The following is a 14,336-nucleotide window of genomic DNA, read 5'->3' on the forward strand; positions in this document are numbered from 1 at the left end:
TGAGGAGATATGTAAGTGTGGAAATGGGAAGGAGAATTGAAATGGCTGTGCACTGGCAGGACGGTGTGAAGAGGAAAACCCCCAGGGCCTCATTACCCATTATCTACTGTCTGTGGTGGTGATTTAGGATCAGTTGCTTTATGGTTTGAACAGACCCTTCAGCCCTCGATGTTCATGCTAACCACAATGCCAAATTAAACAAATCCCTTCTGCCTACAATTGATCCCTATCTCTCCATTCTCTGCATATACATGTACCGATCTAAACACTTCCTCAACGTGACAGTCATGTCACCAACTGGGAACCCTTCCAGGTACCCACCACTCCCTGTGTCAGAAAAACTTCCACCCTTTCACCATACAGATACTGACTGTCTCTGCTCCCTGTGCATCTCACACTCTGCAGACTCATTAACCCCACCCATTTTGTCAGTCAGGAAAAGAACAAAGACAAAGTGGGACAAAAAGCAGCGCATGTATTTCTTCCACCATCCCCATCCCTGTTTCTCCTGGAATTATTAGCATGACTTACCTGTTAAGACTTAAAGGTCAGCTTGAATCTATTCAGTACTGTAACAGTGAAGCACTATTTCAATTAGTAAATACTATTGCAAATAATGGGAAATAAATTCTCCTTCTGATTTTAATCTCACTTGCTTAATTTTTGGGGACACTGATGCATTGGTTTTGCAAGCTGACTTCACTGAATGCATCTCCTTTGTATAATGCAATTTATACATTCTGGATACTGCAGGAGTAACTGACCTTGAAAAAGAGAACTAAGAGCTCTGAATTTTCTTAAATAATGTTTAATGATTAACTTTGTTATATGTAGAACAAAATGTGGAATGTACTGTTTGCATCAAATTAAGTCACAGAGGATGGTGCTGGGGCAGTCTGCAAGTGTCACCACACTTCTGGCACCAACAGTGCATGGCCACCCTAACCCACACGCCACTGGAATGTGGGAGAAAACCAGAGTTTGGAGTTGTGGAGAAAATATAGGAACTCCTGACAGGCAGCGGCAGGAATTGAAACCTGACCAGTCATCACTGTCACTGTAAAGCAATTGTGCTAACTGCTAGGGTTCTTTGCTATCCTAACATTCCCTCTTAAGTCCTCTTGTGCCTTACTCAAAGGCAGAGTGAAAGTCCCAAAGAGACTGGGAGGTCTGAAGACGATCCCCTGTTTGACTTGTGCATCCCAAGCAGTGAACATTGAACGAATAATATGAACATAAGTTGACAGAGAATGGTGGGTTATAGGGCATGTGCAGGCAGTGGGGATTCATTTGGGTTAGCATCATGGTCCAGCACAGACATCATGGGCCAAAAGGCCTGTTCCTGTGCTGTACCGTTTATGAGCAATACTGATGCATGATCTTTGATTGTTAGATGCCAATTCCTTTCCTCCCACAGTCTCTGTTTGCCCTTTAAGATCTTCCAGCAGTCTGTGAGTTGCTTCAGATTCCATTTCTGCAGCCTCTTCTTTATCCTGCTCTGTTTTGTGTTTGATTAAGCACATAAGCACCATAGCCAAATGGCCACATTTGCGCATACAAACACATGCACACAACCCACATGGGAGAGCAAGGAAAAGGACTCTGCACAATTTGCTCCTTCCTAATTAAGTAACCAGTCGTTCCCTCTCAAAGTCCTTGAACAAGTCATTGGCATTCAAAATACATACTCACCTCTCCTGTTCTGGTGCCTTCGGTCTGGATGGTGAATTGTTCGCACTGTGTCAGTATCACTGCTACACTCTGCTTCACCCTTCCCCTCTGCCTGACTCGACTACTTTTTTAAACAACTTCTACTATTGGTTCTGAGCACTGGACAGCAAAACCCTGCAATTTCAAGTCAGAGAAACCACAAATACTCTATGATTCTCATCAACACCACTTTTTGTTTTTATCTTGCAACCTCCCTGAATCACTCAAGCGTCACTTTCTGATCTTTAAACTCCAATAGAAGTTATTATTGAAAAAAGGTACATTCACCAGCAGCCAGCTGTATTCCCAAGAAAAGAGAGCGAGAGCGAGAGAGAGAGAGAGAGAGAGAGAGAGAGAGCGAGACAGAGAGCAAGAGAGAGAGAGAGAGAGAGAGAGAGAGAGACAGAGAGCGAGAGAGAGAGAGAGAGAGAGACAGAGAGCAAGAGAGAGAGAGACAGAGACAGAGAGCAAGAGAGAGAGAGAGACAGAGAGCGAGAGAGAGAGAGAGAGAGACAGAGAGCAAGAGAGAGAGAGAGAGAGCGAGAGCGAGAGCGAGAGAGAGAGAGAGAGAGAGAGAGAGAGAGAGAGAGAATGGTAAATTAAGAGACAGGGAGAAACACACATGCACAGGGGAGTGACAGGGACACAGGGGGCAATAGGCAGAGGCATGGAATCGGAAGAAAAAATGAAATGTGGATATCATACTGCCAGCAAGGTAGTAAGGACAGAAGTAATCATTTGCAAAGGATATAGAGATTTATCGGGTGTTCCTAACTGCAGCAGATTAAACATGTGGGCATCGTGGAATGCTGGATCTGGGAACTGTTTTGAAGCAAAGATATTTAGATGTCCACTTCCACAAATGACTGAAACTTTGTGTTCAAGTGGGAAAAAATAATCAACAAAAGGACTAATGGGCATACATGCAGGAGAATAGGGAAGATAACCAAGAGATCCATCCTATAGAGACTGCAAGATTGGCTAAAATTTAGAGTTGATCTTTTAATAAAGCTATTGCTGATGCTTGAGCAGTTTTATTACTGTAATCACAATTTTAGTTTCAGCTTACAATAGTGGAGCAGAAATTAATCAGCCCAGGGAGACAATTTCCTTGAATTTGTGCATGGTAAGGCTCCTAGATATTGATTATGATTAATTTTCTTGCACTATAATAACACAATGAGCATCCATACCTGTTCTATCTTCCTACCCCATGTGACAGCTAAAACAATTTCAATTTCATTCCACTTAGGAAAGCAGGCAGAAGTTAGAAGGGGATGTAATTAAATATATTCACATGGAACTGCTCATTACTTCACACCAATTGAGCAATTGAAAGACAATTATGTAAAAACTATGAGTGATTTAGAAGTTGCAGACAGGCTAAAATGTATTTATAATGTTCAGATATAAAGTACATCATCTTCAATATCATTTTGTGCTTGCTCAATCCTGTTGGGCTAATGGCTTTGCCATGAGGTGCACAATCACAATCTCTAACTCATCCGCTTTACAGCACTGTACCCATGTAGGGATCCTTTGATTTAATGCCATAACTTTGGGTGCAGTGAAAAAGGAAGGGAAGATTACAAGTATAGTTTCTGTCCTTTTTCCAAAACTGAATTCTTCTGCATGTGTGATGGGACAACAGTTAATTATGAATTAATTAGAGACACAGCATGGTAACAGACTCTTCTGGCCCAGTGAGCATGTGCTGCCCAATTACATCCATGTTACCTATTAACCTACTAGCTTGTAAGTGTCTGGAATGTGGGAGATATCCACCCGGTTACACGGAGAACTTTCAAGCTTCTTACAGACATAGGTGGAATTTGATACCAGGTCTCAGGTACAGTTAAACCATTATGCTAACCAGTTAATGAAACAGCACAAAGCCATTGTTGAATTCTTGCAGCATCCAGACTAAACCCAGGTCAAATAAGGGTTACTTTCCTGCGAACTGTTCTTAAGCTGATTTCTCTGTAAGACCAACACATTCATTTTCTGACACATTCACTCTACTCACACCACCAATGCTTCGATTCTTTCATTAAATGGAGGGGGGAGTGCAGATTTGGGAGGCTAACATTTCTTACTCCTCCACCACCTGCCAAAATATCCTAACTCATGCACTCCCTCCCCTGTACCCCCTTACATTAGGAGATCAACACAAACGACAGTTCCCCACACTCATATATAATCATTATTAACTACCCATAATGAAATTAATATATTCTACATCCAGATGTTAAAACCATCAAATATTTACTATAATCTTGAAAAATTATTTAAAATGTATGAGAGATTTTGCAAAAAGTTAGATTTCCTTTCATCAGGTGATCCATAAGCCAGAAAGCCCCTGTACAGACTGACTTGGGAAGCCAGGCCAGCTCCAGGATGGAGAAAGACCAAACACGAGGAAATCTGCAGATGCTGGAAATTCAAACAACAACACACTCAAAATGCTGGTAAAACACAGCAGACCAGGCAGCGTCTATAGGAGAAGCGCTGTTGACGTTTTGGGCCGAGACCCTTCATCAGGACTGAAAGAAAAGATAGTAAGAGATAGTAAGGGGAGAGGGAAATGCAAAATGATAGGAGAAGACCGGAGGGGGTGGGATGAAGCTAAGAGCTGGAAAGGTGATTGGCGAAAGTGATACAGAGCTGGAGAAGGGAAAGGATCATGGGACGGGAGGCCTCGGGAGAAAGAAAGGTGGGGGGGCACACCAGAGAGAGATGGAGAACAGACAGACAACTAAATGTGTCAGGGATGGGGTAAGAAGGGGAGGAGGGGCATTAACGGATGTTAGAGAAGTCAATGTTCATGCCATCAGGTTGGAGGCTGCCCAGCCGGTATATAAGGTGTTGTTCCTCCAACCTGAGTTTGGATTCATTTTGACAGTAGTGGAGGCCATGGATAGACATATCAGAATGGGAATGGGATGTGGAATTAAAATGTGTGGCTACTGCGAGATCCTGCTTTCTCTGGCGGACCGAGCTTAGGTGTTCAGCGAAACGGTCTCCCAGTCTGCATCAGGACTCGCCAATATATAAAAGGCCACACCGGGAGCACGGGACGCAGTATACCACACCAGCTGACTCACAGGTGAAGTGTCGCCTCACCTGGAAGGACTGTCTGGGGCCTGAATGGTGGTGAGGGAGGAGGTGTAAGGGCAGATGTTGCACTTGTTCCATTTACAAGGATAAGTGCCAGGAGGGAGATCGGTGGGAAGGGATGGGGGGGACGAGTGGACAAGGGAGTGTCAGCATCATGAGGAAGATGATGAGTTCAGCATCATGGCATACGCGGAACTCGCTGAGGTGTGGGCAAAGGGGGACAAAGGTGAGGCCCTTACTGAGGACAGAGCGCTCTGCCTCAGAAAGTTGAAGGTCATGGGAATGGTAAAGACCCAGCACGGATGAGAGATGGGATCAGAGGGGGAGGGAGACTGGTAGTGTCGGTGGAGAGGAAAGGGTCAGGGTGAGAGGAAGATGGAGCCTCTGAGGCCCAGGAGCTGACGATGGGATCTGAGGGAGAGGGGATTGCAGAGTGGTAGTGGGGGAAGGTGAGACGGGAGTCACAATCGCAGCATGTGAAGACCCGGCCTGGAGTTCAAGGCTGGAGTTGCAGTTGGTGGTTGCGCAATAGCTTTGAAGTTGGCCATGGTCATGGGAACCCACGTTGATGGTGCTGGAGTCCGGATTTTCAATATGCCCTGGGGATATATCTCTGGAGACGGCCTATCTACTATAAGCCTACAAACTCTCACAGCTACCTGGACTATTCCTCTTCCCACTCTGTCTCTAGCAAAAATGCTATCCCCTTCTCACAATTCCTCCGTCTCCGCCGCATCTGCTCTCAGGATAAGGCTTTTCATTCCAGGACGAAGGAGATGTCTTCCTTTTTTAAACAAAGGGGCTTCCCTTCGTCCACCATCAACTCTGCTCTCAAACGCATCTCTCCCATTTCCCGCACATCTGCCCTCACCCCATCCGCCCGCCACCCCACTAGGGATAGGGTTCCCCTTGTCCTTACCTACCACCCCACCAGCCTCCAGGTCCAACGTATAATTCTCCGTAACTTCCGCCACCTCCAATGGGATCCCACTACCATCCCTCCCCCCCTTTCTGCTTTTCGCAGGGATCGCTCCCTACGCGACTCCCTTGTCCACTCGTCCCCCCCATCCCTTCCCACTGATCTCCCTCCTGACTCTTATCCTTGTAAGCGGAACAAATGCTACACCTGCCCTTACACTTCCTCCCTCACCACCATTCAGGGCCCCAGACAGTCCTTCTAGATGAGGCGACACTTCACCTGTGAGTCGGCTGGTGCGGTATACTGTGTCCGGTGCTCCCGGTGTGGCCTTTTATATATCGGTGAGACCCAACGCAGACTGGGAGACTGTTTCGCCGAACACCTACGCTCAGTCTGTCAGAAAAAGCAGCATCTCCCAGTGGCCACACATTTTAATTCCACGTCCCATTCCCATTCTGATATGTCTATCCATGGCCTCCTCTACTGTCAAGATGAAGGCACACTCAGGTTGGAGGAACAACATCTTATATACCGGCTGGGTAGCCTCCAACCTGATGGCATGAACATTGACTTCTCTAACATCCGTTAATGCTCCTCTTCCCCTTCTTACCCCATCCCTGACATATTTAGTTGTTTGCCTGTACTCCATCTTCCTCTGGGGTTCCCCCCCACCCTTTCTTTCTCCCTTGGCCTCCCGTCCCATGATCCTTTCCCTTCTCCAGCTCTGTATCACTTTCGCCAATCACCTTTCCAGCTCTTAGCTTCATCCCCCCCCTTCCGGTCTTCTCCTATCATTTCACATTTCCCCTCCCCCCACTACTTTCAAATCTCTTACTATCTTTCCTATCAGTTAGTCCTGATGAAGGGTCTTGGTCCGAACCGTCGACAGTGCTTCTCCTATAGATGCTGCCTGGCCTGCTGTGTTCCACCAGCATTTTGTGTGTGTTGTTGGAGATAGACCAGCTGATTTTAATGACCACTCAGTGGTCTGAAAGCAATGTCTTGTCCATTCACTTCGTCACTTTAGTTTGGGCCTCTAGCAACTAACTCTCTGTGTGGAGCTTGCAGACCTATCTGCTACAGAGAGCATCCATTTCAATATTGCACCTCTGGACATGTTAACTAACATTCGATTTCAACTGTGAACCAAAGATAACAAAGCTTGCTAGAATAGGCTGCTCTGACTGCACTAGCCTGGAAGGGGCCACCCAAACAACACAAGCCTTTATCAAGTGAAACCAAATTAATTCTGTGTTGCCAGAGCATGAATTACAAAAGGTTAGCAGGCAGGTGCAACAAGTAGCTTTAAAGGCAAATGGTATATGCGTCTTTATTGCAAAGGGGTTGGAGTTTAAGAATAGGGAGGTTTTACTTAAATTATAGAGAGTGTTGGTGAAGTCATACCTGGAATACCATGCAGGGATTATGTCCTAGAAGAAAGGATATAGTCACATTAGAGAGAGTGCAAAGGAGATCACTAGACTAATTCCTTGAATGAGAGCAGAAGCTGGACAGATTGGGTCTGCATTCCTCAGATATTAGAAGAATCAGGTGAACATAGGACCAGAATAACACCATAATACAGGCCCTTTGGCCCATGACGATATAACCTACTCCAAGGTCAGTCTAATCCTACACACAGTAGCTCTGATTTTTTCTATATCCATGCGCCTATCTAAGTTTCTTTAATGCACCCCAATGTATCTGCTTCCACCACCATCCCTGGCAGCCACTCCTCTCTGTGGAAGAACCTTACTTCTACCATCCTCCCCTAATCTATCCTGCAATCGCCTCAAGCACGTTAGACCTTTGGTCACCATTGATTTCATCAGTTGTTTTATGACACTTTTCTGCCTGGATTCCTTCTTGTATTTATGACAATATTTTGACAGCCCATGTTTCAAGCTTGTTTCAAACTGCTGTCATCCAGAACAACACACAAAATGCTGGAGGAACTCAGCAGGTCAGGCAGCATCGATGGAGAGGAATAAACAATCAGCCTGTTGAAATCCATGGCCTGAAATATCGACTGCTTATTCCCCTCTACTGCTTCTGACCTGTTGAGTTTCTCCAGCATTTTGTGTGTTGCTCCAGATTTCCAGCAGCTGCAAAACCTCAAACAGTATTTCTGATGTCATAGACGGAGTCCACTTCAAAAAATTCTTGCTTACCCTTGAACCTCAGCAGTACTAATTCCTATACAGTACTTCCTTTAAACTTACTGAAAGTTTATTATTCTATTGTGTAATATTTAAAATAAATGAATTGGAAGTCCATCAAAATATTAATAAAATAACATCTTAAGGTCTGAAAAAGCTGCTGGTCCTGCACCATCAGAGAAGTCTTGGAAAATGCCAGAATAATGGGGTTTTATTCTACATAATGACCTGCAGGTACTAGAAAACTTGGAAATCTCACTAAAAATAAGTGGGAATCTGTGAGGAGGACAAAACTGGTTAATGGAGAAAAATTGATCTGTTAAATAAATGCAGAGAGAAGTTGAAAAATAGAGTATCATGTGTGAAAATATGATGTTTGTTCATTTGAATTGAATTGAATTGAATTGACTTTATTCCTTGGATCCTTCACATATATGAGGAGTAAAAATCTTTAAGTTACATTCCGTCTGAAGATGCAAATTATAGTAATTAATAATAAATAGTATGTACAGTAAGATATACATCAGAATGGTCAATATAGCTTAGAAATATCATTGTGTCAGTGTGAATTAATCAGTCTGATAGCCTTGGCAGCAGTTCAGAGAAGGACCAGCAGGAGGGTTGAAAGTTTGTATGAGTATCCCTGGTACCAATGGTCAAAGGGGTCGTAACTCTAATCACTGGTGTTTAGAGTACTGAAGAGATAGTAGTAGAGGCCAGTCTGGTAGCCACATATTCGGATGCAGTGTGGGCACGAGTAAGTAGTGACTGTGGTTAGTGGTTGGCTCATTTGGTTGTTCAGATTCTCCTTCTGAAGCTGCCGTTTGTTCTTGATGGCACAGCAGAGGCCACTCTCATGTAGTGCAGCTCCCTCTTGAACGTATTTCCTCCAGGTGTATCTACTGACTTCCCAGTTTTTAGATGTAATGTTGAATTTCTTCAGCCTGATTTTGACGTTATCTGTGAAGTGTTTCCTTTGCTACCAGGGGCTCGCTGACTGGGAGTAAAGGGTCTGTTTGGGGAGATGTGTGTTCAGTATCTGAATGACATTACCTATCTATTGGGGTTGGTGTTGCTTTATCATGGTGAAGACACTGTTCATGTTGGCATCATCCAGTATGCTGGTGTTAGTGTGTCCATCCTTCCAGCTGATCCTCAAAACCTTTTGTAAGGCTCTTTGGTAGTATGTCCCAGAGCTTTCAGGTGTCTACTGATCCATGATTCAGCTCATGGACAACTGCTCTAGACCAAAGGTTTTATTTGGACTGCTTTCCTTAATTTGCATTGGTTCCACTAAAACTACTCAGGCAGTGGTTAGTTTCCAAGTTGATGTCTACATTTGAGGAGAAAATGCTACCAAGGTAGAGAAAGTGGTCTATATATTCAAGATGCTATCATCAATTTTTATGGAGAACTGGTTAGGCAGTGGCTGATACAGGACCTGTGTCTTTTTAAAATTCAAGAGAAGGTTCAAAGCTCTATATGCCTTGGCACATGCATTCAGGATATGTTGGAGGTCTTCCTCAGAACGTGCTGCTAAAGCATTGTAATCCACTCCATGATAGTAGTGGCAGTGACCTTATTCTTGGCTTTGAGGTTGAAGAGCCTGCTGTCCATTCTATACATGATTAATTCCTTGTGGCAGGTCTTGGTCAATGAGTTGAAGGATGGCAGTAATGAAGATAGCATATAAGGTGGACATAATGATACAGCCTTTTTGACTCCGGTCTTGACAGAGAAGGGTTCAGTGGTACTGTTGCTGACATGCCATCATGCAGTATCCTTGGCATTCATAAATAATTGTCAGGACAGCCATGCCTTGGTAGTCTGCACCAAAGAGATTGGCAATCTACTGTATCAAATGACTTCGTCAAATCTATGAAAGTCAAGTACAAGGGTTGACTTTGTTTACAGCATTTTTCCTGTAATTGGTGCAATTTGAAAATCATGTCTGTGATACCTCTAGATGGGTGGAAAGAAGAATGTGATTCAGGGACTGTTACTTCAGATGGTGAAAGGCGTCGGTTGACAAGGATATGTGCAAGCACTTTGCCTGTTGATGTCCCTGTTAACGCGCAATCAGCCTTGTCTCCCTTTTTGAATATGGTCACTATTTGAGCATCCCTGAACTCAGTTGTTCCTTTTCCTAGACCTTCAGGAGCAGGGCGTGTACATGGTGCAGGAATGCGGGTCTACCTTCCTTGAGGATCTGTGCTGGGATCCTGTCAGGACAAGTGGCTTTGTTGTTCCTGATGGCATCATGAACCTCTTTCATACTGGGAGGTTCCACTATGTCTTCACTTACAGGTCTCAGCAGAATTTGGTTAGTAACCCCTATTTCAGCAGCATTATCATAGTTAAGAAATTCTTGAAAGTATTCTTTCAAGATTGTTGATATATTTCTGATTCTTTCTCAAGTTCTACCCATCCTTTGAGGAGTGGGGTTTTAATCCACAGTTACCTGGACTTTGGTGCCACTGAAGAAGCCTCTCATGTCACCAGAATCTGCTGCTCTATGGATTTCCAGCTTTCTCAGCCTCTTCCTGCACTGGGCTCTGGAGTAAGTTTCTCTTTTGGCTTTGCTGCTGGTGCCATTCTGCCAGGCACAAAACCTGTTCCTCTTCTTGCAGATAAATTGTTCTATCTCCATGTTGTTATCATCAAACCAACCCTGATGCTTTCTGGACTTGTACCCAAAGATGTCTTCATAGGTATTGAAGATAGTGGATTCAAGTAGACCCCAGTGTTCACAGTATTCTTTGATATCATGTAGGGAAGAGGCAAAGAGCAGGTATAAAGGGAACCTTTTCCGGTTGGTTGCCGGTGACTGGCGGTGTTCCACAGGGGTTTGTGTTGGGACCAATTCTTTTTATGTTATATGTCGATGATTTAGATGATGGAATTGATGGCTTTATTGCAACATTTGCAGACAATATGAAGATAGGTGGAGGGGCAGGTAGTAGGCAGATTAGGAGAATGTGCAAAGAAATCGCAATTGGAATACAGTGTTGGGAAGAGTATGGTCATGCACTTTGGTAGAAGAAATGGAAGGAGAGAAAATACACAAAGCTGAGGCATGTAGGGCTTGGGAGTCCTTGTCTAAAGGTTACTTTGCAGGTTGAGTCTGTGGTGAGGAAGACAAATGCAAAGTTGGCATTCAGTTCAAGAGGACTAGGAGATAAATGCAAGGAGGTAATGTGAGACTTTATAAAACACTGGTGTAGAATCACTTGGAATATTGTGAGCAGTTTTGAGCCCCTTATTTTAGAAAGGATGTGCTTAAACTGAAGAGGGTTCACAGAGGTTCACAAAAATGATTCCAAGATTGACAGGGTTGTCATATGAAGAGTGTTTGATGGCTCTGGGCCTGTATTCACTAGAATTCAGAAGAATGACGGATGACTTCATTGAAATCTATCGAATAGTGAAATGTTTATGGTGTTATGGGGGGGGGGGGTTATATGGGAGGCAGGGTTTGAGGGTCGGCACAACATTGTGGACCGAAGGACCTGTAATGTGCTGTACTATTCCATGTTCTCTGTTTCCTATGGTGGGAGAGTCCAAGACGAGAGGACACTGCCTCAGAATAGAAGGGTGTCCTTTTAGAATGGAGATGAGGAAGAAGCTCTTTAGTCAAAGAGTGGTGAATCTATGGAAATGTTTGTAACTGGCAGCCGCGAAGGCCAAGTCACATATTTAAGGCAGACATCAATAGATTCTTGATTGGTCAGGGCATGGAAGGATACAGGGAGAAGGCAAGAGATTGGGGCTGAGAGAAAAATTGGATCAACCATGATGAAATGGCAGAGCAGAATCGATGGGCTGAATGGCCTAAATCTGTTCTTGTATCTAATGGTCTTAGTTTTCTGCAAACAGGCCTCAAGTTTGGGTGACAGTGTCAAGTAGACTCTAATGTTTGGTCTTCACCTGGTCTGCTCCTTATAAACCCTCCTCTTTTTCATGAGTCTGTTGGACACAATGTCATCCAGTATTCATCTGTGCCAATCGTGGTCCTTGTGATAATTAAAGTCCCAAGCTTAGATAATGACATAGAAAAATAAGATGCCACTGTTTTGATCAGGAGGTGCTGCCAAGATGCCTTGCACGTTTTTTTTTCTGATGGAAGAGAGTGTTATGATGATGAGATTGCTTCTCCAAGGATCATTACCTTATTGTGGTGGAGAGTTCCTGAGACCCTGAGAGCGATGCTGTCTGTGTCTGGGGTTTATCTCCTGGTGAGGTCAAGAGGGATATTCCAAGCAAAGAGCAATTCAACCAAGACTCAGTGGTGGAACTGGTGGAAAGTGATACACATCACAATGTCAGTGAAGGTGGAGTAAGGCTGCAACAATGAAGGTTCCCCAGTCATCTTGCATTCCAAGCCACTGGACCCTCACCCCAATCCATCAAGGATTGAAATTTCTGGAAGCCCCCGTTCATAAGCTGGCATACTGGGTAGTGGGTGTTTGATTCAGTCACAGGGCTCTTAGACTGAGGCAGAGAGAGCCCTTTGGCAGTTGCACCTCGGCTGAGCAGCCCTATTTAAGATCCACGAGGGTTCACGATATACAGTCAGAAACAAAAAAAACATGAGATTGGAAGGTGTGCACTTTGACGTATAGTGCAAGCAGTGGATGCTCCAGAGACTGACTATTTAAGACTAAGATCCACGAGGGAGAATTTCTTCTCTCAGAGGACTATGAGCTCGTGAAACTCCTTGGCACAAGGAACTGAGAGAAAGTCCTTGAGTGTATTCAAAGCCAGGATGGATGTCTAACCAGTGAAGGAATTAAGGGCAGTTAAGTAGACCAGAGGAATATTTATATCGAAAGGGTGAAGATGGGCTGAATGGCCTGCTTCTGCTCCTGGTTGACGTGGTCAAACTCCATTTTCATTCTTTTGCCATTAAACAGCCCTGCAACTGAACAGCACAGAGTTGGGCCCTTTCATGCTGAACACGATGCCTACCAACACTGATCTCGATTGCCTGCATGAGGCCCAGATCACTGACAGCTTTCCTACCAGAGAACCTGCCCAAATGCCTTTTAAATGTTGCAATTTGTACCCACCTTAACTACCTCCTGTGGTAGATCATTCCAAATACCCGCCACCTTCTGTGTCAAGATTCAAGTTTATTTATCATGTGTACATGGAAACATACAGTGAAATGTGTTGCTTGTGTTCACAACCGACCCAGCCCAGGGTGTGTCAGGGCAGTCTGCAAGTGTTGCCACACATTTCAGTGCCAACACAGCATGCCCATAATATTTGGCAGAACAAAACAGAGCACAACAGCAACAGCAAAACAAATCCCGTTCCTACTTCCCATTGACACATAAACACAGGACAGGCCTTCTTCAGCCTCCGGCCTTTAGCAAACTTGGGCTCACAGACATTAGGCCTCTAACTACCCCACCTCCAACCCTGTTTACAAGTTTGCTGACGACACCACAGTTGTGGGCCGTATCAAAGGTGGTGATGAACAGGAGGGAGATTGAAAATTTTGCTGAGTGGTGTAATAACAATCTCTCACTCAAAGTCAATAAGACCAAGGAACTGATTATAGACTTCAGGAGAGGGAAACCAGAGGCCCATGAGCCAGCATATAAATATAATTGTGAAGAAAGCACAGCAGTACTGCTACTTGCTCAGGAGCCTGTGGCGATTCAGCATGGCATCAAAAACCTTGGCATACTTATATAGATGTGTGCCAGTTGGCCACATTACTGCCCAGTATGGGAACACTAATGCCTTTTGAGTAGAAAATCCTATAAAATGTAGTGGATTCAGCCCAGTACATCACGGGGAAAACCCTTCATCTACACGAAATATTACCGTAGGAAAGCAGCATCCATTACTGAAGATCCTCACCACCCAGGCAATGCTGTTTCCTTGCTGCTGTCATCTGATAGAAGGTACAGGTGTCTCGGGACAGGTTCAAGAACAGTTACGACCGCTTGATCATCGGGCTCTTGAACTAAAGGGAATAACTACACTCTACTTTGGGTATTTCCACAACCAATGGTCTCACGTTAAGGACTCTTTATCTTGTTACTCTATGCTTGTATTTTTTATTGCTATTTATTTATGTTTGCAATTGCACAGTTTGTTGTCCATTGATCCTGTTTACAGTTACTGTTCTATAGATTTGCAAAGTATGCCTGCAGGGAAAAGAATCTCAGGGTTGTATGTGGTACCGTGAATGGACTCTGATAATAAATTTTACTTTGAACTTAGTTGCCTTTTGCACATTAGTAGTTTGTCTTGTTATTTTGTGTTTTTTTATTAATTATATTGTGTTCCTTTGTATTTACTGTGAATGCCTGCAAGAAAATGAGTCTCAGGGTAATATGTGATATACATATTTTGATAATAACTTGACTTTGAACTTTGAAATAACAGTGAGCTAACACTTGATTCAGAACAGATCA

The 14,336-nt window shown here is 44.0% G+C and overlaps 1 long non-coding RNA gene across 1 annotated transcript in view; it reads right to left on the minus strand.

Annotated features, from left to right (window-relative positions):
- Positions 1-2,013, minus strand: part of LOC132406680 (uncharacterized) — a 32,545-nt gene extending 30,532 nt beyond the window's left edge. Inside the window, exon 1 of the long non-coding RNA XR_009516221.1 lies at positions 1,693-2,013. This is a non-coding gene — a long non-coding RNA (uncharacterized LOC132406680). The remainder of the gene's footprint in view (positions 1-1,692) is intronic.
- Positions 2,014-14,336: the final 12,323 nt, after the last annotated feature.

Source organism: Hypanus sabinus, chromosome 17 (genome assembly GCF_030144855.1).
Source record: "Hypanus sabinus isolate sHypSab1 chromosome 17, sHypSab1.hap1, whole genome shotgun sequence".
In the NCBI taxonomy this organism is placed as follows: Eukaryota; Metazoa; Chordata; class Chondrichthyes; order Myliobatiformes; family Dasyatidae; genus Hypanus; species Hypanus sabinus.